At 42.9% G+C, this 24,613-nt stretch overlaps 1 protein-coding gene across 11 annotated transcripts in view; it reads left to right on the plus strand.

Moving 5' to 3' along the window:
* The window catches only part of AKAP13 (A-kinase anchoring protein 13), a 324,322-nt gene that overhangs the window by 19,189 nt on the left and 280,520 nt on the right, over positions 1–24,613 (plus strand). The window lies entirely within an intron of this gene.

A 24,613-nucleotide genomic window follows, 5' to 3' on the forward strand; every position in this document is an offset into this window, starting at 1 on the left:
CAGCTGCCGTCATTTGTTACAGCTTTCCCTGTGCCAGGCTTAGTCCTCTGTGTTCCTTACAGCCTTATTTCATTTTAATCCCCAGAGCTCTAAGAGGTGGGGTCAGCTACGCACAGTTAATGGATGAGAAGACTTGAGGCTCAGAGGGGCTGGAGAACTTGCTCAGGGTCTCACAGCACATGGAAGAATTAGGACTTGAATGCCGGTCTCTGACTTCAGGGCCCAAGCTCTTCATGCATCAAGAACATTGCTACCAAGAGTTGAAATAAGTAATTATGTGAAAGGAACATCCACTGTGAGCTCTGATTTTGGCAGAACTTTGTGTAACTTTGACTTTGCCAGTAGATTTATTTTTAAAGTTCAGTTTCTGGTATATAATCTCTTATTCTAGAAGTCATCAGAGTTTGCATGATTCATGAGAGAGATTTTTTGTTTTATTTTTACTAACAGCAGTAATGTACAGTCCCTGCAGAAATTAAGGAATTATCCATAAACAAAAAAGTACACATAAGAATAAATGGCACTGCCTGGAAAATATTTTGGGTACAACTGGTGGTTTTCTTCCCAAACTAAATTTGTAGAAGGTGTATGTGCATTTATGTATACCATATGTGATTGCATTTTATATGCTCTTAAGTATAAACAGATTATTAAGTATATTTCACAACTATACTTTTACACAATGTCAAGTGAATATAATGGCTATATAGTATTTCATTGTATGGATTTAGGTTTATCCTCTGATCACTCATTGCCTTTTTAATTTTTTTTCCCATTTTTTGACCATGTCACACCTCTCATGGGATCTTAATTCCCTGATCAGGGACTGAATCCATGTCTTTGGCAGTGAGAGCCTGGAGCCCTAACCAGTGGATCATGAGGGAGTGCCCTCATTACTTTCTTAGGAGTGGTGTTTCTTTTCTCTCCCCTCTGTCCCTCCCTTCCCCCTTTATCCTGTTGTAAACACTGCTGTGATGAACAGCCATGTACATAATCTTTGTATTCTTGTTTACTTATTTCTCACAGAAGTGGAATTGCTAGAGCAAAGACTGTATGTTTCAACAGCTTTTAATAAATATTGTTGTCTACAGAAAGCTCATTGTCATTTACACTCCCACTGGCAGAGAATGAGTGCTTGTTTACCCTTCACTTCTCATCCTTTCTTTTTTGCCTGCACTGTGTGACTTGCAGGAGGTTAGTTTCCCCAAGCAGGGATGGAACCCAGAGATTGAAAGCTTGGAATCCTAACCACTAGGCCACCAGAAGACGAACTCTCCGTAATCTTAAAGCTGTTGTTGTTTTTTTAATCCAGTGTTTAAAAGGAAGTTTTAAATGCCATGGTAAAATTACTAGTAGAAGTACTGAACTACGGGCAACCAATTATAAGTAAAAGAACTCTATTTCTGAAAGAATAGAAAGAAGCTCGTGAAACATACTCCCTACTCTCTTAAGCACTGAGAGTTAATCTAAGATTGGTTCTCAGTATTAAAAGGCCCATAAGGGAACTTTCAAATAAAGTCTCTGATGGTCATGTTCTTCGGCGGCACCTTAATTAGCAGTCCTAATTAACTCCAGGAATGAGGTGCAGACGTGTTTCAGATAAGATTTGTAGAGATGATATAGAGTTAGGTAACCTTCTGCATACTACACAGAGACGCAGCGGGTGACAGAGGGTGAGATGGTTGGCTGGCATCATTGACTCAGTGGCCATGAGTTTGAGCAAACTTTGGGAGATGGTGAAGGACAGGGAAGCTTTCTTGTTCAGGCACTCAGTGGTGGTCAACTCTTGGCAATGCCAGGCTTCTCTGTCCTTCACCATCTCCCGGAGTTTGCTCAGACTCATGGTGTGCTGCAGTCCTCGGAGCTGCAGAGTCTGACGTGACTGAGCGACTGAACAACAACTACACAGTGATCCATGAGAGGATCTGTGGCCACTCTGGTGCACATCCAAATGCATATAAAAAGCTTTAAAAATCAATATTGTGTCTAACAATGGACATGCAGAATTTGCATATGTGCTCCAAATCACAGTCATGTGTTGACATTGTGGTTTAACCAAGAAAATAAAAATCAAATTAAAAATTGGTCCATGCTCTTGACGTACTAATATGGCCACATAGTTTTCTGTGAGACAGATGAGTTAACTGGTCTCACCTATGGTAACAGTGATTTTTAATAAGGTAACATTTGTCAGAATTTTCAGTACTATAGGTAGGAAGAATCAGTTGCATAGCAAGTTATAAGTCAGGTAGATTGTGTAAGTTGGTCTCGGGCACTGTTGATACATCAAAGTGTGTCAGTTCTGTTGGGCATTCTTAGCAGTATTATGTGGTTGATCTTTAGCCTAGTCCTGGTTATAGAGAAAGATTTGCTGGTTGACTTAGTAGATAAATCATCCCTAGAAGAGTTGATTTATGAAAGCTCTATAACAGTGTTGCCTGGAACCTGTAGATTGTTATTCAGTTGCGGGAGAACAGCTGTGATCTTCTTGGAAACACCCAGTTTTTTATGTAGCATAGCTGATTCTTGAACTGTTCAGATTTCATCGATATGTCTGGGTGTTTTGGTTTCATAGGAACCCTGTTAAGTGGAGTTTTGAGGACATCTTCTCCGCTGACCTGGATTTTCTGAGGGCTACTGCTTTGGAAATCTTGCGGGGTCAGAAGAGTTTTCACCTTCTTCTTTTCCCTGTTACAATCACATTGCTTGGACTTGAGTCTTAAAAAGTGTGCCATCCTGCATTCACTGTTTTCTCCCCCTTGGCAACTTGAGTCATTTTAATCCTAGCTTTTTCTTGACACACTGCCCTTTGGGAGATAAAAAGGGGAGTGACAACATTTAGCAGATCCGGCGAGGACTAGGATCTCAGCCTGTAACATTTCAGAGGATTTGCCCCTGGAGTCTGGGTTACTTTTTCTTTCTTGGCCTGTGGTTTGGGGCGTTAACCTAAAAGGCCTGGTAATACAGCAGTGCTAGGAGTTACGTGTTTCTCTGCAGTTGTTCTGGGACACATGGCAAGGTTACTGGGAACAAAGTAGTAAGAGAATAGACATGATATAAATAAACTGATTTACCAAACAGAAACAGACTCAGAGAACAAGCTTACGGTTGCCGGGAAGAAGGGGTAGTTAGGGAGTTTGGGGTAGACACGCACATACTGCTGTATTTAAAATGGATAACCAGCAGGGACCGCTGTCTAGCACAGGGAACTCTACTCAGTGTTATGTGGCAGCCTGGATGGGAGGGGCATTTGGGGGAAGAATGCATTCAGGTATATGTGTGGCTGAGTCCCTTTGCTGTCCACCTGAAACTATTACAACATTGTCGATCGGCTGTACTCCAATACAAAATAAATAAAATTTTAAGATTAAAAAAGTATTAGCAGAATGTAATGTGAGAGTAATAGAGTAATATAAAATTGGTAAGAAAGTAAGGATGTCAGATATAAAATTTGAGAATCAAAACTGTTGGACTGTGATGTAGGTAAAGGTAAATTTTGATGCAGAGCATTCTGTAGCTGAGAAAAACTTGATTGTTAAGTGGACAGACAGGAGATTCGGGATTCAGTAGATTTGGGTTCCAGACTTAGTTTTTTTACTGACAGTCTGGGGCAAGTCACTTAGACATACCCTTCCTGTCCCCAGTTTCTGCCATTAAAAGTGAAGTGCATCCATTTTTGTTTTTTAGTTTATTGTCTTTTTTCAAAAGATATTCTCAATCCCTCGGGATTCCTTAGAGTTACATCAGGGGTCCAAGTAGGGTTGGGGCGGCCATGAGAAAGAGACCAAATTGTTCCCCATAGAGTAACTCCACTTGAAAAAATTTTGTGGGTTTCTTCTGACAGTTCCTTTGAAGAAAGTCCCATTGCCAACATCAATTTGGAAACATCTAGACTGAAACATGTTGAAAATGCCGTTGGATGCTAAGAAGCAGTGTTTCTGAATACTCTTGCATAGTCTCTGTTCTTGGTGTGACTCTCAGAGGTAGGGAGATGCTGGTTCCGGTTCAGTTGTGAAGTCACTGTGCAGAACGGTGGATAAAAGTGTGCTCTTTGTCTCTGCTGTGATGCGCCCTTTATGTGAGAGGCTTCTCAACTACACAGTTAGAAATCCAAAGTGCTTTTTACCTCTCCTAGCTTGGAGAATCTTAATAAAATGGTAAAGAAAACCGTATTCCGTGCTTATCAAAACGTTTGTACTGCCTGCCGCTTCTTTGAGCATCTGCCTTATGGCGTTTCATGTAGGTTGTCTCCTTTAACCCTGGGGTGGCCCTGTGAAGCAGCTGGGGTTAACTGTGCTGTTGGTGTGGACCATCCAGCTTCACGGAGATCGTGTGGCTTGGCCAAGCTCCCGCAGTTAGCAACGGGGAGAGCTGGGGTTTGAAAGTAGGATTGCGCTTCTAAAATATGTGCACGCGTTGTTGTTAGCTTGCCTCTCCTACATTTAGAGTAGACTTGTAGCCGAAGAAATTGTAGCACCGTGACTACTCATGGTTACTCATTAGTGAAATCAGGCAATATAAGTAGTTGGCAGCTTTCATTGTTTTTATTTGTTTTTGCCTCGCCATGTGACTTGTGGGATCTCAGCTCCCTGATTAGGGGTTGAACCTGGTCCATGGCAGTGAACGCTTTGAAGTCATGAGCACTAGATCTCTAGGAAGCTCCCTTGCTGTTCTTAACCTGCTTTGGATTATGCCAAGGACTCTTAATCAGAGGGCAGAAATGGTTTGATCAGACTGAATATATATATTCCTTATCCATTATCTCCTTCCAGATAAGGAATAAGTGAGACATTTATCAGATTAGAGCAGGATGAAATAGTCTGTATGAAAGCTTGGAAATGATTCCTGAAAGAATAATAGATGTGAAGACAAACAGACTTCTGCAGTAGGTGATGCTGAATTCTTCTATAGATTACATTAGTTCATAATCAGCGTGAGATTCATGATACCCATAAAGCTAGGGAAATTTGGTGATAACTTGATGCCTCGAGAACAAGTTTACTGTGATATTACTTAATTGCGAAGAAACTAGGCTTTTTTTTTTTTTTTCCCTTCAAAATGTAATAATTGATTACTGGGCATTGTAAAGACACCACCTGGTGATGCTGCTCACCAGGGTTTCTAGCTCTTCCTTACTCATGTGAGAAGATGGATCACCCAGTCTCAAGTCCACCTGTGACCGGGTGTCCTGCTGCAAGCAGTGAAATTGAGAAGAAATGACACATGTCACTTTGGGACGAAAGCATTTAAAAGCCGCTGTGAAATCTTCTCTCTTTCCCTGCTGTTGGGATCCCGCCACGTGGCTAGTGCAGAGGGAATGCTGAGTTGAGAAAGACAGTCTCTGTGAATTTCCTGGGACCCGTGCCGATGAGCGAGAAATGAACTTTGAGTCCCGCCTGCACCACCGTCGGGCTGTCTGTGTACTGTAACCTGGCCGGTGCTGATGTTACTGCCTGTGGGTCACCGCATGCGTGTCAGTACTGACTGGTGTAGAGGACTGCCGAGGAGAGGCGCTGATCGAGAGCAGAGCCAGGTTCGTGCGGACGTAGGGGAACTCGGTGACACAGCAGCCAAGCTGCTCTTTCAGCTGTCACCCATTGTATGCTCTGTCAGTGTAATGCTTCCAGAAATACAGCTTCGGTGCTGTCACTGCCCTGCTTGAAAACATTAATAGCTCCTCAGTGCCCATAGAATAAAACCTCAGTCCGGCCCACCACACGCTTTGAACCTGTTCTCTTGCCGTGTTGAACTGGACATGCCTTTGCCCATTCATGCGTTTGAGACACCCTTGCTGGTCACTTTGCCTGCCTGTGCTGAGATCTCACTCTGGGAACACACAGAATGTTCCTTACCATCTCCGCATGTCCAGATTTGACTCGGCTTTTACATGCGCCTTGAAGGATACTTCCTGTTGAAACCCTGCTTCATTCTTAGTAGTGGTGTAGAGTTTCTCCTTCTGACTTCTCAAGCCTTTCAGGCGTGCCGCTGTCCCGTGTTGTCAGTTTTTCCGCTGCGTCTCATTCCCTCTCCTGGGGGTTATGGCACACCTTTCCCTAGCTCCTAGCATAGGGTAGGGACTCAGTGATATTTACCGAGTGAGTGGCTGTTAGAGGGTGATTGTGTTGAAAACTCAATGATTAATTTGCTTTTGTTCGACAAGTGGTGTTATTGTTCGTTACTTTGCCTTCTTTGCTTGCGCTTTCCGCCTCCTGGCTTCTGGGGTTAAGTAGTAGGACCTTATGTGGCAATGGCATTAAAAAAAGAAAAGCATATCTACAATGCTGTATCCTAGAACACACTGGACACTGAGTCTTCTTTGCCATTGTGTGAGGTCTGTCTTGTGTTTTCTTAAAGAGTTACCTTAGCACTTCTTGATGTGACATGTGGGATAATTCTAGGGCATAAGAATGTGTGGGTCAGTGTTTTAACCAGCTCAAACTTTTTTGTCTTGATGTTTTGCTGTCTCTATTGATGATCTCCTGAAAAATATGTGCCACTGATTCAGAATTTTGAAATGGGTGGTGAAAAAGACCCAGATCCTCCTCTGGTTTGGCTGTTAGCTAACTGTGGTAGTTTTGGTCATGAACTTGGTATCCACAGAACAGGTGGGCTGGACAAGACTCTGTGATTCTTTTTCTGATTTTGCAGAGGACCAAGTACTTTGAATTCTGATCTGGTGTGGATGCAAGAATTGGAGACAGCATCCTGCTACAGTTGGGACAGGATGAGGGAGCCTGTGGATTTATGGATTTATTGAGTGCTTACTCTGTTCTGGATGCTGTCTGTTCACTGTCTTGTGAGGGAGTTTTTATTTCCATGTTTCAGTTAAGGAATTGGGGGCTCCAAGAAGCTGTGAGGATCCTTGTGTAGGCCACACAGCTGGTCAGAGCGGGATCCAGAACACTGGTCCAAATCAGTCTCACTCCAAAGCCAAGGCTCACTTACAAAGCCTGTTGTAAATTGCAGGCAGTTCTTGGTTTTGCTAACAGAGTGGCCTTTGGGGCAGAAAGAAGGAGGGTCTGGATGTGTCTTGAAGGACGCACTGCATGTTGCATATGATAGTTGGTAGAATAATCTCAGAATACAAAGGAGAGTGACTGGATAAACTCTCTTTTCCTGGATCTTCTGTTACCCTGTGTACCTTGTTAGAGTGGAGTCATGGCCTTTGTTCTTGTGCTTTACGTCCTGAGAGAAGGAACTTGACTGAAGTCCCCACAACTTCGTGTGGGTTTTAAGTTTTGCTTGCTCCTCAGTAGTGTTTGCGACGTTGGGCTGCATACAAAGCCTTTTCGAAATGTAGTTTTTGTGTGTGTAAAATGGAGTAAACAATACCTGCTAGACCATGCTGCTGGATTCCGTCTGTAGTTGCAGCTGTTATTGGGGAAAAAAGTTTTCAGCACAAATCATGGTCCAGGATGATGGAAGATAAGAGAAGACCTACGCAGAAGGCACTGACTTTGGCCGTGTGCGTTCCTGTTAAGAAGTAAGTTATTTGTGTCTTCCTGTTTCAGGACACAAGGGTTTCCTAGTGCCATAGTAAGTTGCTTGCAACTTGTTTCATTGCGGAGTATTGTAAGTACAATTAAATGTAATAATCAACATCTCAGAGCAGAACTTAGACACTTTGAGGGGAAAGTATATGAGCATGAAACTAACTTTCTAGGGGTAAATTACCTGGGGATTCTGTTCAGCAGACATTTGAAGCATCCTGTTATGTGCCAGGCCCTGAAAGAACCAATGGAGAGTAAGACACAGTCTCATGTCACTAAAAGCGCATCTCTAGAGGGTAAGCATCTTGCTCACAAGACAAAAATTAATGTTATGCCAGTTGTAAGTAGTATTAGCACATTGAAGAAAATGAGCAAAATGAATGGAACCAGCCACTAGGAATGCAAAGATAATTTTTTTTCTTGACTGCGCTGCACAGCCTGTGGAAACTTGGTTCCCCAGCCAGGGGTGGAACCCACACCCCCTGCCTTAGAAGCCTCGAGTCGTAATCACTGGACCACCAGGGAAGGCCCGCAGATAATTTTTGAGTGAGATGGAAACTTACGGTATGAGAGTGATACCTAAAAAGCTCTAAGGGACACAGGTGAGGGGTGGGATATTTGGATTGGATCTTAAAGTGTGCATGTAGGAGTTGGCCAAGCGTGGGTTGAGGAGAGAAGGAATAGAACAGTGGCCCTGTGGGACAGCGTCGGGTCAGAGAAGCACAGCCGGCCCTATGCTTGCGCAGTGGGTGGCGTGTGTCATGTGGGTGGTTAAGGTAGAATGGGTGGAGTGTCTCCGTGTCACGCTAGGAATTGAGTTTGTCCTCCTGAAGCTAAAGGGAGGAGCCTCGGTTTTTATTTTGGATGATTCGTTCTGGGAGCAGTATGGGTAGTGACTTGGTGACAGGGGAGCGCTGCCCCCAGGAGAGGGGGAAGAGACAGTCAGCATTGCCTGTGGCAGCAGTGCTGAGGGGCTGGGTGGTGCAGAGAGGAGAGGGGCGTCAGCAGATCCACTGGGCGTTGTCCAGGTCGCGTGGATTAAGCTTGGTGAGTAGGTGGTGGGACGGAGTGGGTCCAGGGTGACTGGACGGTTGCAGCTCAGGCTGCGGGTGAATGACTGTGTACTGAGCGGCCTGATTCACCCTGGCATGGTGGGTATGGAGGAGCAGGTTTCCTAGAGGAGGTGACATTGGAGCCGAGCTTAGATTACCTCTTTCCTTAGTTTTTGTTCTTGCTTACACTCCTTTAGAGGTCATTTATTCATCCAGAAAACACTGTCAGTTCACTGTGTGCCAGTAATCTTTATTTTTTAAATTAAAGTAGTTTTGGTGAAATACACATTGCGTGAAATCTGCGATCTTAACCATTTTTAGGTGTGCAGTTTGGTGGTGAGTGAAAGTCATGTCTGACCCTTTGTGACCCTGTGGACTACACAGTCCTTGGAATTCTCCAGGCCAGAATACTGGAGAGGGTAGCCTTTCCATTCTTCAGGGAATCTTCCCAACCCAGGAATTGAACCCAGGTCTCCCGCATTGCAGACGGATTCGTAAGTGCATTTACGTTGTTTTGTAACCATCGCCACCATCTGTTTTCTGAAATGAAACTGTACCTATTAAACAATAACTACTTGTTTTCTCCTAACCCCCAAGCCCCCACCATTCTACTTGCATCCTTTTAGTTTAGCTGTTCTGGGTACTTTATGGGAGAAGGCAATGGCACCCCACTCCAGTAGTCTTGCCTGGAAACTCCCATGGACGGAGGAGCCTGGTGGGCTGCAGTCCATGGGGTCGCTAGGAGTCCGACACAACTGAGTGACCTCACTTTCACTTTTCACTTTCATGCATTGGAGAAGGAAAGGGCAATCCACTCCAGTGTTCTTGCCTGGAGAATCCCAGGGACGGGGGAGCCTAGTGGGCTGCCGTCTATGGGGTCGCACAGAGTCGGACACAACTGAAACGACTTAGCAGCAGCAGCAGCAGGTACTTTATATAAGTAGAATCATCATAGCGTTTGTCTTTTTTGTCACTGGCTTATTTCACTTAGCATCAGGTCCTCAAAGTCCACTTGTGTCTCAGAATATCCTTCTGAGGGCAAATAGTATTCAGTGTATGGATGTACCACGTTTTCTTTCTTCATTCATCCACCAGTAGACTGTTCAACCAATAGAGTTGCTTCTGCCCGTTAGCTGTTGTGAATAATACTGCTGTGGACATGGGCATGCAAATATCTCTTGAAGTTCTTGCTTTCAGTTCTTGGAGTGTATACACCTATAAGTGGAATTGCTGGATTATATGGTAGTTCTATTTTTAATTTTTTCAGGAACCACCATACATTTTTCCCATGGTGGTCAACACTGTCTCACATTCCCATCAGCAGCGCCCAAGAATTCCGATTTCTCCACGTCCTCTTGTTTCCCCCCCCCTCAGTAGTAGTCATTCTAATGGGTGTGAGGTGGTATCTCATTGTAGTTTTGATTTACATTTCTCAAATAATTAATAATATTCAACATCTTTTCATGTATTTATTGGCCATTTGTTTATCTTTCTTGGAGAAATATTCCAAGTTCTCTGCCCATTTTAAAAAATTGGGTTCTTTAAATTTTTGTAATTGAGTTGAAGGAGTTCTTTATATATGCTGTATATTAACCCCTTATTGACTGCAGCCATGAAATGAAAAGACGCTTGCTCCTTGGAAGAAAAGCTATGATCAACCTAGACAGCATATTAAAAAGCAGAGACATTACTTTGCCAACAAAGGTCCGTCTAGTCAAAGCTATGGTTTTTCCAGTAGTGATGTATGAATGTGAGAGTTGGACTATAAAGAAAGCTGAGTGCCAAAGAATTGATGCTTTTGAACTGTGGTGTTGAAGACTCTTTAACAGTCCCTTGGACTGCAAGGAGATCCAACCAGTCCATCCTAAAGGAAATCAGTCCTGAATATTCATTGGAAGGACTGATGCTGAAGCTGAAACTCCAATACTTTGGTCACCTGATGTGAAGAACCGACTCCTTGGAAAAGACCTTGATGCTGGGAAAGATTGAAGGTGGGAGGAGAAGGGGATGACAGAGGATGAGATGGTTGGATGGCATCACCGACGTGAGTTTGAGTAAGCTCCGGGAGTTAGTGATGGACAGGAAAGCCTGGCGTGCTGCAGTCCATGGGGTTGCAAAAAGTCGTACATGACTGAGCGACTGAACTGAAACCCCTTATTGAATATGTGATTTATAAATGTTTTCTTCCAGTCTGTTCTTGGGTTTGTGGCCTTTGATGCAGCCAGTATTCTTTTGGGTTTAGTCACTCTGTTGTGTCTGACTGTTTGTGACCCCATGGACTGTAGCCCACCAGGCTCCTTTGTCCATGGGATTCTCCAGGCAAGAATACTGGAGTGGGTTGCCATTTCCTCCTCCAGAGGAATCTTCCCAACCCAGGGATCCAACCCACATCTCCTGCATCACCTGCATTGTTGGCAGGTTCTTTACTGCTGAGCCGCTGGGGAGGCCCGGCATTGCACAAGCAGCGTTGGATAAGACTGCTGGTGTGCCAGCCTGAGCCTTGGCGGGGGTGCTCAGGTGAGTTTGAGTAGTCATGGTAACTGGAAAGTTGTGTGCTCTGAGTGAAAAATAATGTCGGTTTTACTTAACGTTCTCCATGAAGCAGGAAATTTTCACTTTTATCAAATCTCAGCCTTTATAGTACCTTTCTCTCCCCGCCCCCACCAGTGCTGCATGGCGTGCGGGATCCTAGTTCCCTGACCAAGGAATCAGACTTGTGCAGGTCAAGCCTGGAGTCCCAGCCACTGTGCCACCAGGGAAGTCCATATGGTACCCCATAGATAAAGGATTCATTCAGAGTGAAAGACCGATGACTTTAATAGAGGGCTTACCACTAACCTATGAGGAACTACCTACCATTGTCAAGTTTTAGTATAATATCAAAGGAAAATACTCACAATTATTTGAAAAGGCTAAAAAACTCTTTTCCTAGCTGTGGATCTGAAGCTGAATTTTTTTTCATATACTTCAGTCAGAACTTCATATGTTACGTCGTTTGAATGCAGAAGCAGACATGAGAATCTAGTAGTTATCTTAAGCCAGATGTTAAAGAGATATAAAATATATGCGAAAATATAAAACAAGCCACTTTTTCATGAAACTTATGTTTTGGGGAAATACAGTTATTTTTCATAAAAGCAGGTTATTTTAATATTTCATGATTTCGTTCTGTATAGTGAGTTTGTTCTGTATAAAGTTTGAGAACACTGACTGTAGGTTACAGGTGGGAATTAGCTTCTGAGGGAAATCTTTAGATCCCGGCGTATCTGGAAATCCGTACAGGAGCCACACACAAGAAGAGAGAAATAGTTTCTGTTTTATTGTGCCGAGTTTCTGGGCACTTAACATGTGTCTGGCCCTGCGCCAAAGTACCTATATTAATTACTTCCTCTAATCTTTATCTTGCAGTGCATATATTTCCCCAGTTTTACAAATCAGGAAGCAGAGGCACAGAAAGACAGAGAGGTTAAGTCATTGGCTCACACTTATTCAGGAGGTTAAGTAGCAGAGCCAGGCTTTGGGGCTCGCTCAAGTCTGATTCAAAAGCCTGAGCGCTTTGCGATTCTCTACCACCGCACAGAAAGCTGTGTGTCATGAATCAGTACCATAAACATGCTGCGGATCAGTCATTGGAATAATAGTGCATTATCTTTTTTGGGGGGGCTGTGCTGTGGCAGGCAGGATCATCTTAGTTCCCCGACCAGGGGTCAGACGAGTGACCCCCTGCAGTGGAAGTTCAGAGTCTTAACCACTGGACAGCCAGGGATGTCCTGAAGAGTGCATAATCTGGAGATGGCTCATGGAGGGCTCCGGCTTGGCTAAAGGTCCTGCCTATGGTTGGTTTTTTTGGTTTGTTTTTGAACCCAGGCCGTAGTCTGCTGCTGTTTCATGGAACCAGATCCTTAGAAGGTGAGCAGAATTTCACAGCAGACCCTGCCTGGAAGGCTGTAGGCTTTGTGTCTTTGTTTTATTTTGCAGATTGGTTTATTTTTGGCTGTGCTGGGTCTTCGCTGCTGCACATGGGCTTTCTCCAGGTGCTGCGAGGAGGGGGCTCCTCTCTGGTAGTGGCTCCCGGGCTCTAAGCACAGGCTCAGTAGTTGTGGCTCACAGGCTTAGCTGTTCTGTGTCATGGGGGATCGTCCCAGACCGGGGATCGAACCCGAGTCTCCTGCACTGCCTGGCTGATGTTTCACCGCTGAGCCACCAGGGAAGCCCGGCTTTATGTCTCATAGGTAGTAGTCGTTAGTATGTGGTATAGCTCAAGGTGGGGGAGACTCAGGGCGGCTGTAGTTCAGAGACCCTCGCTTGGGCTAGTTGCTGCTCCTGGTTTCACTCAGGGGTACAGGAAACGTTGGTTTGGTTTGGTTTAGTCACTAAGTCGTGTCCGACTCTTGTGGCCCCATGGACTTTAGCCCACCAAGCTCCTCTGTCCATGGGATTTTCCAGGCAAGAATACTGGAGTGGATTGCCATTTCCTTCTCCAGAGGGTCTTCCTGACCCAGGGATCGAACCCAGGTCTTCTGCATTGCAGGCAGATTCTTTACCGACTGAGCTATGAGGGAAGCCGCCAGGAAACTTTAGGTCATCAAAGTGTCGTTTTGGATCAGAGGTTGGTTTCCCCGCTGGCAGAAGAGGAAACGGGAATGGGGTTGAAGGCGGTAAATCAAGGATAGTGCTGTGTGTCTGATTCCGGGCTCTTGGGTGTTACTTGCTGAGAGCATCGGGTGACCTCAAGACAATCAAGTGTGAAAGCAGATTGACAAAAGGGGGAGCCAGCGCACCCAGGCACCTCGCACAGGAGCTGCATTGTTGTGGTTTCCATTCCGGATGCGTGCGGCCCGCTTGTTGGGGATCACCCGCAGATCCCTTGTTTCTGCCTGGTGGGACAGTTTGCTGCCGGAGAGGGCGTCACCAGCGCTTGCACTCTCACCTCGGTGTCCCAGATGCTCGAGCAACTGGACATGCTACTGTTCAGATACTTCAACATTGTCTTTGTAAACTTGTTCTGAAATTAATTAGAGGAACAGTTTTATTTATGCTCCACATTGTAACGCTTTATTAAAGAGTGTGTATATTTTACTTTGTGCCTGTGTGCTCAGTCTCTCAGTTGTGTCCAACTCTTTGCTACCCCGTGGACTGTAGCCCACCAGGCTCCTCTGTGCGTGGGATTTCCCAGGCAAGAATACTGGAGTGGGTTGCCATTTCCTTCTCCAGGGATCTTCCCTACACAGGGATCGAACCCAGGTCTCTTGCGTTGGCAGACGGATTCCCTGAGCCACCGGGGAAGCCCCATATTTTTTATACTCTATTATAATTAGTAAGCTCTCATTGTTTTCTTTCTTTTTAACCCCCTCCAAGGAAATGGAAATGAGTATCTGTTTTAGCCCAAAAAGTCCGGAAAGGAGGTGTACTTCTTTTTTCGTATTTTGGTCTTGACCAACTCTAGTTTTATACCCAGGTTTCTCATACTGTGCCTTCAAGCCAGTCTTACTTTTGCTCAGCATTGCTGTGGCCACATGTAATTGGAACTTGTCTTTTGGACTTTTGTATTATGTAAATAGGCTTTTACAGGGGCAAATTTAAACTTGCGAAGATTGCCTATTCATTTCTAAAACTGTATTTTGTGGTGGAATTGAATTGCTAATTGTGTTGAAGGAGTTTTAAAATGAGGGGAAGACAAAACAAGAACTTATGAATAGTTGCACAGTTTAAAAAAAAAATGAAGAGGAGGAAAAGGAACATTGTGCTTTTTCTCCTCTGAACTGGTCAATAGCTATTTATTCCAATGATCATTAACAGAAAAGATTCCCAGACATAATGAAAATGAGTTTTAGTGAGATGTAGCTGATTATATATAGAACGAAGATGGAAAATGTACTATAAATACAAACGATACGGCTTCAGAGTGTTCCTTTATTTAGTAATTTGGGAAGAGTTAGGGAGCTCCAGAGTTGGATAAGCAAGTTGGTGGACTCCGTGTTTCGTTAACTCTTATGTCAGAATGCCTTTTCTTCATGTGGATGGGTTTCTAAGATGAATGGTTAATTTGTTCTTGGTTCTTTTCAATGACTGTCTTTGAGCAAATGACAAATTGAAAAGATGTCCTAACTCTGAGACTCTTGGCATCTGTTTGAATCTTTTTCTTCATCCTTCCCGTTGTATTCGGGAAGTATATGACTGGATGAGACTTGCATGGCCTGGGAGGAGGGTTAGTTTTCTGTTTTCTAAAGTTGATGCCAGGCTTTGTGTTATATAGGTTTTCAGCTTTTTGATGAAGGGAAAAACCTACTTGGGAGAAAGGCTATATTATGTGAGCTTTCTTGGTTGAGTTCTCTGGAATTGGGATGTTTCGTGTGTTAATTTAGTTTCAGATTTGGGGTGGTAGGGAACTTACTCTAGAAGTCTGATCATTTTTTTCTTTGCTTAGTCTTCTGTGAAATTTCAGAGAGCAATGACTTTTTAAAGTGAGATATGCATAGATGGAAGATTAGCTCCGAAAATGTGACAGGAAGTTTCTGAGAGAACTGGTGCTTTGACTAAGCTTGGAATTTGTGGCTCGAGATAGTTATAAACAGAAAGATGTTGAGTCGGTATGGTAAAGGGCAGTAGAAAGATTTGAACAAAGGTGGAGACATGATAGAACAGCTGTGTCTGCTTTGAGAAGGGAAGTAGAGATGACTTTGAACAACACTGATTGGAACTACATGTGGATTTTTTCAGTAGTAAATATTATAGTATTACATGGTCCACAGACATCGAACCGTGGATACCGAGGAACATATATGGTGGGCCGACTATAAGTTCTGTGTGGATTTTCAGCTTAGCCCAGGATCAGCGCCCCTAACCCATGCTTTGTTCAAGGGTCAGCTGTTGCAGTCTGAAACCTCGAGAGTGTTAAAGAAGAATAGGACGAGATTATCCTTTTATAAACTCAGGAGTTCACTGGACTGCCAGATACTTAAGAGATACTATTCTGAACAACTATTTGTTGTGCAGTTTATATTTAGCTCTGTGATATGTGCTTGGGGAAAGAGTCACAAAAGAAATATATGTTAAAATTACCTCAGTAATTTTGGAGGGGTACTTTGTAAGCAGCCTGATTAGCTTTGGGTTTAAGCCTCACTTGTGGGTAGCCAGGGACTGTGGCAGACTGGTGCCTTTTTATTCATTCTGTTAGTCTCCCCTCTCCCTGCTATTAGTTCACTTGGGAAATCATCCATCTCCTTAATGTAAAATCACACCTTATACCCCTCGCTGCGAGTACCATAGTCACGGCTGGTAGCCACAATAATTCAGGACCTTCAGTGGTCAGTGAGTGTGCCCGAGGTTCTTAATTTCTTCTACGGCTGACTAGTTTTCAGTGGGGAAAAGGAAATCTGAGAGCATTTGGGTAATTGGCTGTGACCTGCAAGACATATGAAGTATCACATCACATCATGATAGATTATGGGAACTCTGGTGTCTGTTGGAAAGCTAGAGATAGCGTCAAGGTCATTCTCCAGAAAACTGACCCATCTGAGGACCAGTGTGTTCGTTCTAGTCCGTTCTCACCAAGACCACAGTTTCCTTGTCTCTTCCTCTTCTTCCTTCTCCACTTAAAGGTAAATTTTAGGCATTCTACACACAGGCTTCCTTAACAGTTTACTGGAACAGGGAAGATGACCTGTCCTCCTAGGGTTATATACTTACTAGAATTGGCATTTGTTATCTGTGGTGGGGTTTGATATGTTGGTATCGTAGAGATGTGTTAGATTTCAGTATGAGATATGGGATTTTATTCACCAAACGGTCTTGCTTCCTTTCTTCCCAGAAGATTTTATTAATGCTTAGCTTGAACAACTTAACTTGATTTTTGTAATAATTTTTTCTTACAGGCTTGCTCATTTACTAACAGCAGGTCACTTTTTCTTGCTGTTTTTTTTTTTTTTTTTTTAATGCTGAGTTGGTCCTAGAGTAGTATTAGAAATATTCATGTTCATTCTAGGTAGGGGTGAGGTCTTTCCTCCCTCCTAAATAGATACCAAGTAAGTTCCAGTAGTTTTGGACTTTGCAATTTTAGAAACCTCATTTTGTGTGAGATTTTGACTGCTTTTTTTTGTCTTAAAATTGTTGTGTATGACCAAATGAATCTTTCTGATATGTTTTGATAAAATTGGAACAGCATTCAAACAACAGACCTTTAGGTATTTATGTAAAAATAAACCAGAAATCACAGAAATATGGTTTTGGAGCATTGGTCAATGTTGCTGAGTTAATCAGTATGGTTGAGGGGTATTTTTCAGACACAGAAATATTGAAATGCAATGACAGGTCACACAGTGTTAAAAGAGCAGTCCTTTGTTAACCCGTTGACAGGCTTTTTGTGATGCTTATTTGAGCGCAGTGGTGTCAGAGGCAGGATGTGTTACGTATGTTTGTTTGCTTGCTGCCGTTCACTGCCTTTCTCCTGTGTTCTAGCCGTTATGTCCTAAGTACCCACTCACCCTCAGCCATGACCAGTGAAGAGGATGACATTATTGTAATTTCATAGAAGGAGGAATTAAACCCAAATATTGGTCAGATGTTCAGATTGCACAAAACCAAGGGAGTTATTGATCTTGGGAATTAAACCTAAATCTGTCTGGCTCCAACTTAGCACTGTCTGATAGAAGTACAAAGTGAGCCTCATGGAATTTAAAACTGTAGTAGCAAAAAACAAGTGATGTTAATTTTAATATTTAACTCAAAATACACAAAAATATGATTTCAACATATAATTAATATGGAAATTGAGATATTGTACCTTTTTTTGGCACTGAGTCTGAAAGTCAATGCATATTTGACACACAGAGCACATCTCAGTTTGGACTGCCCCCCCTCCTTTTTTTTAATGGGGACCATTTTTAAAGTCTTTATTAAATCTGTTACAATATTGCCTCTGTTTTTCTGTTTCGGTTTCTGGGTCCTTGGCCCTGAGGCAGGTGGCATCTTAGTTCCCCCCCAGGGATCGAGCCTGCAGCCCCTGCACTGAAGGGTGAGGTCTTAACCACTGGCCCACCAGGGGAGACTAACTGCCTGGTGTGGCTGGTGCCCCTGGACTGGATGGTGCAGTCCTAGCGCTTGTGATGTTGCTGCTGTTCTGGTTCAGCGTCAGCCCAAGCTGTGCATGTTTTTGATGTCAGCTTAGAGCTACAGTCGTAGCATTGACTACTCAAGCGTGTTTCTGGAGGTTTTCAGGAATTCAGTCACATACTTGTCCTTAATAATAAAGACCACAAGTGGCTAAGAACGCTTTTAACCACAAAAGGGGAACAGCGGAAATAGTGTACATGGGTTTAAGGTAGATAATTAAATTCAGCAGTCTACTTTCAGTGTCTACTGGGTGTCAGGCATTGTTACATGTTTAGAGATTAAAATAAGAAAATAGACTCTTACTCAAGAATCTCACTCCCAAGAGTTTAATTAGAACAGTTGTTTCCAGAAAGAAAAAAAAAATTTCCCCATCTGATTGGTATTGATGGGAAGAGTCCAACTGTGTATCTCTGTGTGCATTTTAAGAAAGTATTACCTTGAACTGAAAGGGTTAAATTGCGAGTCCCAGAACAAGTTTAAAAAATGCTGTTCTCCTTCTGATAGTCTGTGGCTTGCCATTATGTTGCCACATTTCTGTTCCTGATAAATAGAACTGTGGTCATGCTGATTAACTTGGTGTGCATTTCCCCCTAAGCTTTTCATACAAGTATCGTCTTGAGTGTGATTGTATGTCAGTACTGAGCTGGATATCATCATGTGGAGGGTTGTTTGGTTGCCAGGTAGATGGAAGTAGAGGTGCGTCATCATTTACATTTCAAGAGTTGGTTGCATTCTGGTTTACTTGAGTTGGGAAGGAGAGTAATGTTTTTCCAAATTCACTCTTTTTTCTGGTGAGGGGAAAGGGGAAATGAAGAGAAACGATGAATTAATCAGCACTTATTTGTTGTAGCAAAAAGTCAAAAGCTCTTAAAGATGATATACGTCTTTCGTCCGTGGTAAACACGCACGTGTGTCATGCTTTGCTTGCTAAAGGCCACTGCCGCCAGGTGCATAGGGCGCTGAGAAGGTCACTTCATGTTCCCTCTGGGGTTGTAAAGTGCAGCGGATGGGAGAAAGAAGACATACCGTTTATATTGCCATGTCACTTCTGGATGCCACAGGGTGTCTGGCCCTCGAAACAGCGTCTTTACAGAGCAGTGGTAGCTTCAGTATGCAGACTGTTGTCACTTCATTTTTATGATGATCTGCAGAACAGCTTCTTGGAAAGTCTCAGTTTAGTCCAGTCTAACTCTTCCTGCTTGAAGGAATGGATGTGGAGACCATTGCCCAGCTAGTCAGTTGACCATCTGCTGAGACAGTAAAGGCCAGTACAAGCTGGAAGTCGATACTTAAAACGCATGCGGTGACTGGGATGTGGAGGGGGGAATACCTCACTTTACCAGAGTACGCCGCCAGGAAATGCTGCTGAGGGTAAAAATGAAGGGCTAACGAGTCCACTCTGTTACGTAAAAGGAGAAGTTACCTGAACAGCATGGAATTGTAGGAAGAGAAGCTGAAACATAGAATAATTTTTCTTTTCACTCCTTTCTTTTTTTTTTCTTTAAGGGACTACACCTAAAAAATGAGATTTCACACTTAATAGGGTTATGACTCATTGCTAGTTTTTCACAGATTAGGAATCTTGAAATATATGGAAGTCTGCAAGCCATTTCCATTCTCATTAAACAAAGGTGCAAATGGACAGTGACTCAGAAATCCTGACGATAATGATTTTGATTATGTTTATTTGGTTTCTTAAGTTTTTAAAAAATGGTAGCTGAAAAATATATAGCACAGCAGTCTCATAAAGTAAACAAGTCTTTTGTGAGATCCCTAGGTGTCAGAGCCTGACGCACATAGAATTGAGGTCAGTTAAGGGAGAATGTTGCTTTAGATTGCCTTAGAGCTCTTGTAGTGTGCTAGAGACTCTTAAAGGGTGGGCAGAGCTAAACCTAAAAATAGATGGAGGCTTATCTGCACATTTGAACTTTTGGAGCAGCTGGAGCGGGTCTCCCTACCCCTCCCAGCTGAGTAATTCTCACTCTCCGTTAGCAGCTTCTTTGAGAAGTCTTCATGGGCTCTGAGGGCATTTTTGAGAAAGGTGTGAAAGGGGCTTGGGCTGGGGCGCAGAAAGTGGATTTAGTAGCATGGAACGTGGGATGCTTTCTGCCACTGTCAAATAAGAGCAAGATTTGATGGGAGAAGTTGCAAGAGAGTAGCTGATGTTTTGATGGCGGAGAGTGTGTGTGTGTGTTCACGTTCACATTCTTTTTTTCTTTTCCCTTTGCCTCTCTCTCTTCCAGTCTAATACTCATTTTTGTATAGACTTTGACAATGTAATGGACGAGACAAAGACTCCCCTCTCAAGTGAGTTGCAAACTTTCATAGGTGCATGGAGGGTCCTGGAGGGAACTTCTTCCTTGGTAGGTTTATTAATACTGTTTTTAAGCCTTTGAGTCAGAGCTCATTTCTCAAGTTACGGCTTTTCAGTTTGGATGCACTGTTCAACAGCTGCATGTTGACTAAGGGCCTCTTTGTTCTAGTAACGCCACTGCCACTGCTCTGTGAGTGAGGTCTGCCCTCCCCTCACCCCCTTTTCATGTCCACCTCCCAGAACACCCTGCCTGGCACTAAAATAGGAGCTCCTCCAGCACACATCAGTGTTCCTGAGGCCTTTGTTACACTGCAGCTGAAGGACTGGCGTGAGTAACACACGTGATGGTGGGCCCGACCATTGCTTCTCTCCGCAGATGGTTTACCCAGTCATTTGAATGATTACTATATACCCACCAGTGTGTGTGGTCCTGGGGATCTTCATTTTGGGGACCTGCTCTCACCCTCAGGGTGTTTGTATTTTAGTAGGAGAGGCTAGACTAGTCACCCAATGACTACAGTATGGAGGTACTATGTTGCGGTTTGAAAGTGTGCTTTGGAGAGTATAGAGGGGGGCCACTTTGACCCAGTTTTTCCATGCACTGAGAGCATTGGTGATGGTTTCCTGAAGGTGATGTTTCTTCTCTCTTGTCCTGAAGGAGGGGGAGGGTTAGCTGGGGGAGAGTTGGGTTGGGGTAGGGCAGGAGAGGCTTGGAGGCGAGGAGGCCTGTCCCTTGCGGAGCAGAAGTGCTGTATTGCTCTCAGGCTGCCTACCAGTTTGACTCCTGTGTAAGGAGTAATGGCTTCGTTTGGCTTTCACTCGTCTTGTAATGTGAACAGAGTTCTTCCCGGTGGCACAGGTTTAAGAAAGAATAAGTTCTTTATCAGTCTCCAAGCTGAGTTGTGCTATTACTGTGAAATATACATCAAATTTCAAGGCTTAGGAAATAAAATAGGTAAAATGTACCATTTATTGTTTTATGCGCTATACATGTTGAAATGTTAATATTTTGAATATATGGAGTTAAATAAAATGAATTATTAAAATTAATAATTAATAAGTTCTTTTATCAATCCTGCCTAACCTAGTCAAACCAAATCAGTCATTGCATCCTTCCCATTATATTCCTGTACATGATTTTAAATTAAGGAGAAAACCCATTTCCGCTTTCTTATGGGTTAGAAGTTGTGTTATTGTACACTTATATTGGCAGCAAGTCCACTGCAGGAATGTGGGTGCTCTGTAGTCAAAAGGATAACTGAAAAATGCTTAGTGTCATATTTTCCTATATGATATTGATACCTTATTAATTCTAATATAGTGCATAGCCAGTGTACAAGTGAGCTACTTGAATATTGTACAATGTTGTATGTTCGGGTTTATTGTATTTTTATTGAAATTGCCTTTATGTTACTTATAATGAAAAGCCTGATTACAAGCAGTAATTTGGGGAGCATGTTTAAATTATAAAAGATAAAAACTTTCAGTTCTTGGGAAGTAATTCGTGGAGTATCAGACAGTATTTTGTTCATTAAAAAAAAGTCCTCTAGAGACTTTAGCCCTTGGAAGACTTGTCATCTTCATTTCAGGACAAAGCCTTTTTCAAAGTATTAATATTAACTGGGAGGATAGATATGTTTTTGGGGGTGAGAGATAGTTTTGGTTTTTAAAAATAGCCCCAAAGATATTTAGAAACAAGATTCAATAATAAATTGCATAAGAACGGTTTTGTGCAAAGAAAGAAAATAAGAGACGTATCTATAAATATCTAATGCTATTTGAAGATTGTTGTAAAGGAGAAGATCCAAAAATGCTTTGAACAATGGCCAGTGCTGGTGAAATAAGAACTGTTGCTTCCAAAAGGACTTTGAATGGGACGATCCATGGCTCATTGTTCTGTTTCCAGTTTTGAGTGCTTGGTGTACTAAATGGCTAATTTGGAAAGAAAGTGTGGTGGTTCTCTCGAAGGCCTCCCTTTTCAGTTAGAATTCTTTGTTATCAAAATCTTTTAATATTCTGTATTGGTTTACTGAGCAATATTAATGGGTAGTTTCCTTAACTAATGGAAATGTAAGGTTTCACTGTTGTGTGGGGCCTTGATAATTATTAAGCCAAGTGCTAATTAAAGCAGAGGAGCAGTGTTCAGTGATCATTAAGATGAGAACTTAATCATCTTACAGTGAATGAATGAGCCTTTACTGTTGGGGGCCTCTGACATTATCATCAAGGATCGTATGAGACTAGGTAAAAATCTAAGAGTTAAGTTTTTGTTTAGGCAGTTTCACTTGTATGTATTAAGTTAACATAGTCTGTGAATTTTTTTTAGCGTTAACTAACAGTTGTACATATTGCATTGGCAGGGGGATTCTTTACCTGCTGAACCACATTTTGTCATTTAAAGTCCTAAGAGGAGAGACTTCTAGCCGCAATTCTATCCCCACCCCTAACGGTTTTTTAAAGGGCGGTGCCCTGCAGGAGATTTTGGCTTTCTTCTTTACCAGACCCTCTCCTTCATCACCATCTCTGAGGAGTTTTCTTTTTGGTAATTCTTGTGGACATCTCTTGTGTACATCGTTACTCTGAGTAGATTTTTAGATTGCACATTTGAATTCTTGTTTCAGCACGATCTTCTGGTTTACATTAAAATCTTGTTCTTCATGCTTTAATAGTAGAGAATCCTGGTCATCAGAAATGGCAGGATTTGTTTTTCTTCCTTCTCCCAGTATAGGATGTTTGGAGAAGGTTATTCTATCCTGAACTAAAAGCCAGTTAGGGTGGTTTTAGACAGGGGCATGAGAGGCATGCAAAGATAATGACTCCTTTAGGCAAAAATCTGTAGCTGTTTGCGTTTTTTTGTTTGTTTGTTTGTTTTTATTCCTTTGAAAATCCTAGTGAAGTAAAATTGCTTTTAAAGTAAAGCGTTTGGCATAAATGTTTGGTAAATGCTAAAATATAGTTTTAAAACTTGAAGACATCACCGAAACCGTTTTGTCCAGTTTGTTCACTTCATTGATGAGAGAACTAAGGGTCAAAGGAGTGAAGAGAGACTGAAACAGCCTGCCAGATCTGATAAGACTAATTATATAGAAGTATGTGTAAAGATCTGCATTTGGGTCCAGAAAACCAGTTGTGCAGGTATAGATGGAGGAGGTCTTGATTTAATTAGAGTATTAATTGACCATAATAGGCATATTTTAGTCATGAGTGACATGGCCATCAGAACCTCTGAATTCACCTTGAGTTGAAATAGTCATCTTGAATTGCAATAGTAAAAGCATGTCCAAAAAAAGACTTTGGTGGTGTGTTAGAGAGAAGACTGCTCCTGAAGATTCAGGCTATTCAGGTACTTAGCTCTGGGTTATCTGCTTTCAGAGAAACATCGACAGATGAGTTGTCTGACTGTCCAGTTGATACTCCTGAGCGCTGCCTGAAACCAGGCGCCCCAGGCAGCTCCCCAGGCGATTGACTTCGGGTGGGGTTCTGGCCACCCGAACAAGGCTGGGTTCTTTCTTGTTTTACTTAAAGAAGATTCTCTAGCCTTGTCTACTGCCTCAGGATCACAGTAACGCCTTTTACTTTTCTCCAGGCTTGCTTAGGACCTGGTACCCTGATTTAAAGCTGTGACGGATAGAAGATTGTTTAGCAGTGTCTTGTGGAGTCAGGCCCTGGACCTCAGTGAAGATGAGGCCTCTTTGCTTTTTTGGGGGGTGATGGCTGGGGCGCACGTTTTAAATGGTCACTGTGGGTTTGTAGTTATGCTGTTAAGGTTTTATTTCCAGAAAGGACTTTAGAGATTCCTGGACATTACCATTACCTTTTAGCTTCCCCGGGGCTATGCATGTATCAGAGATGGTAGCTGAGGACAGCGCTGAGGAATGACACAGCTACAGGAGTCAGAACATGACAGACACCCAGAGGACACATTCACATGATGCCGAAATGACCACACAGCCCTTTTCTGCAAGATAATCATCGTCTTTTATTATCTGACCTTACGAATTTCCACCTGAGGAGGAAGGGAGCTAATCTGCATTGAGCATCTGGATACGAAGCCAGATGCTTTACAACTATCTCTTTATCTTCTAATAATGGTCTTACCCCATTTACAGGGTAGGATAAAGAAACTGGCTCATGAACAGAGTCACGCCAAGTAGGTACTGGAATTCATTTGTGTCTTGACTCAAAAGATCTTCAGTTCAGTTCAGTTACTCAGCTGTGTCTGACTTTTTGCATCACCAACTCCTGGAGCTTGCTCAAACCCATGTCCATCGAGTTGGTGATGCCATCCAACCAACTCATCCTTTGTTGTCCCATTCTCCTGCCCTCAATCTTTCCCGGCATTAGGGTCTTTTCCATTGAGTCAGTTTTTCACATCAGGTGGCCAAAGTATTGGAGTTTCAGCTTCGGCATCAGTCTTTCCAATGAATATTCAGGACTGATTTCCTTTAGGATTGACTGGTTGGATCTCCTTGCAGTCCAAGGGACTCTCAAGAGTCTTCTCCAACACCACAGTTCCAAAGCATCAATTCTTTGGCGCTCAGCTTTCTTTATAGTCCAACTCTCACATCCGTGCATTACTATTGGAAAAACCATAGCCTTGACTAGAGGGACCTTTGTTGGCAAAGTAATGTTTCTGCTTTTTAATA

This window comes from Bos javanicus, chromosome 21, assembly GCF_032452875.1.
Source record: "Bos javanicus breed banteng chromosome 21, ARS-OSU_banteng_1.0, whole genome shotgun sequence".
NCBI classification, from domain to species: Eukaryota; Metazoa; Chordata; class Mammalia; order Artiodactyla; family Bovidae; genus Bos; species Bos javanicus.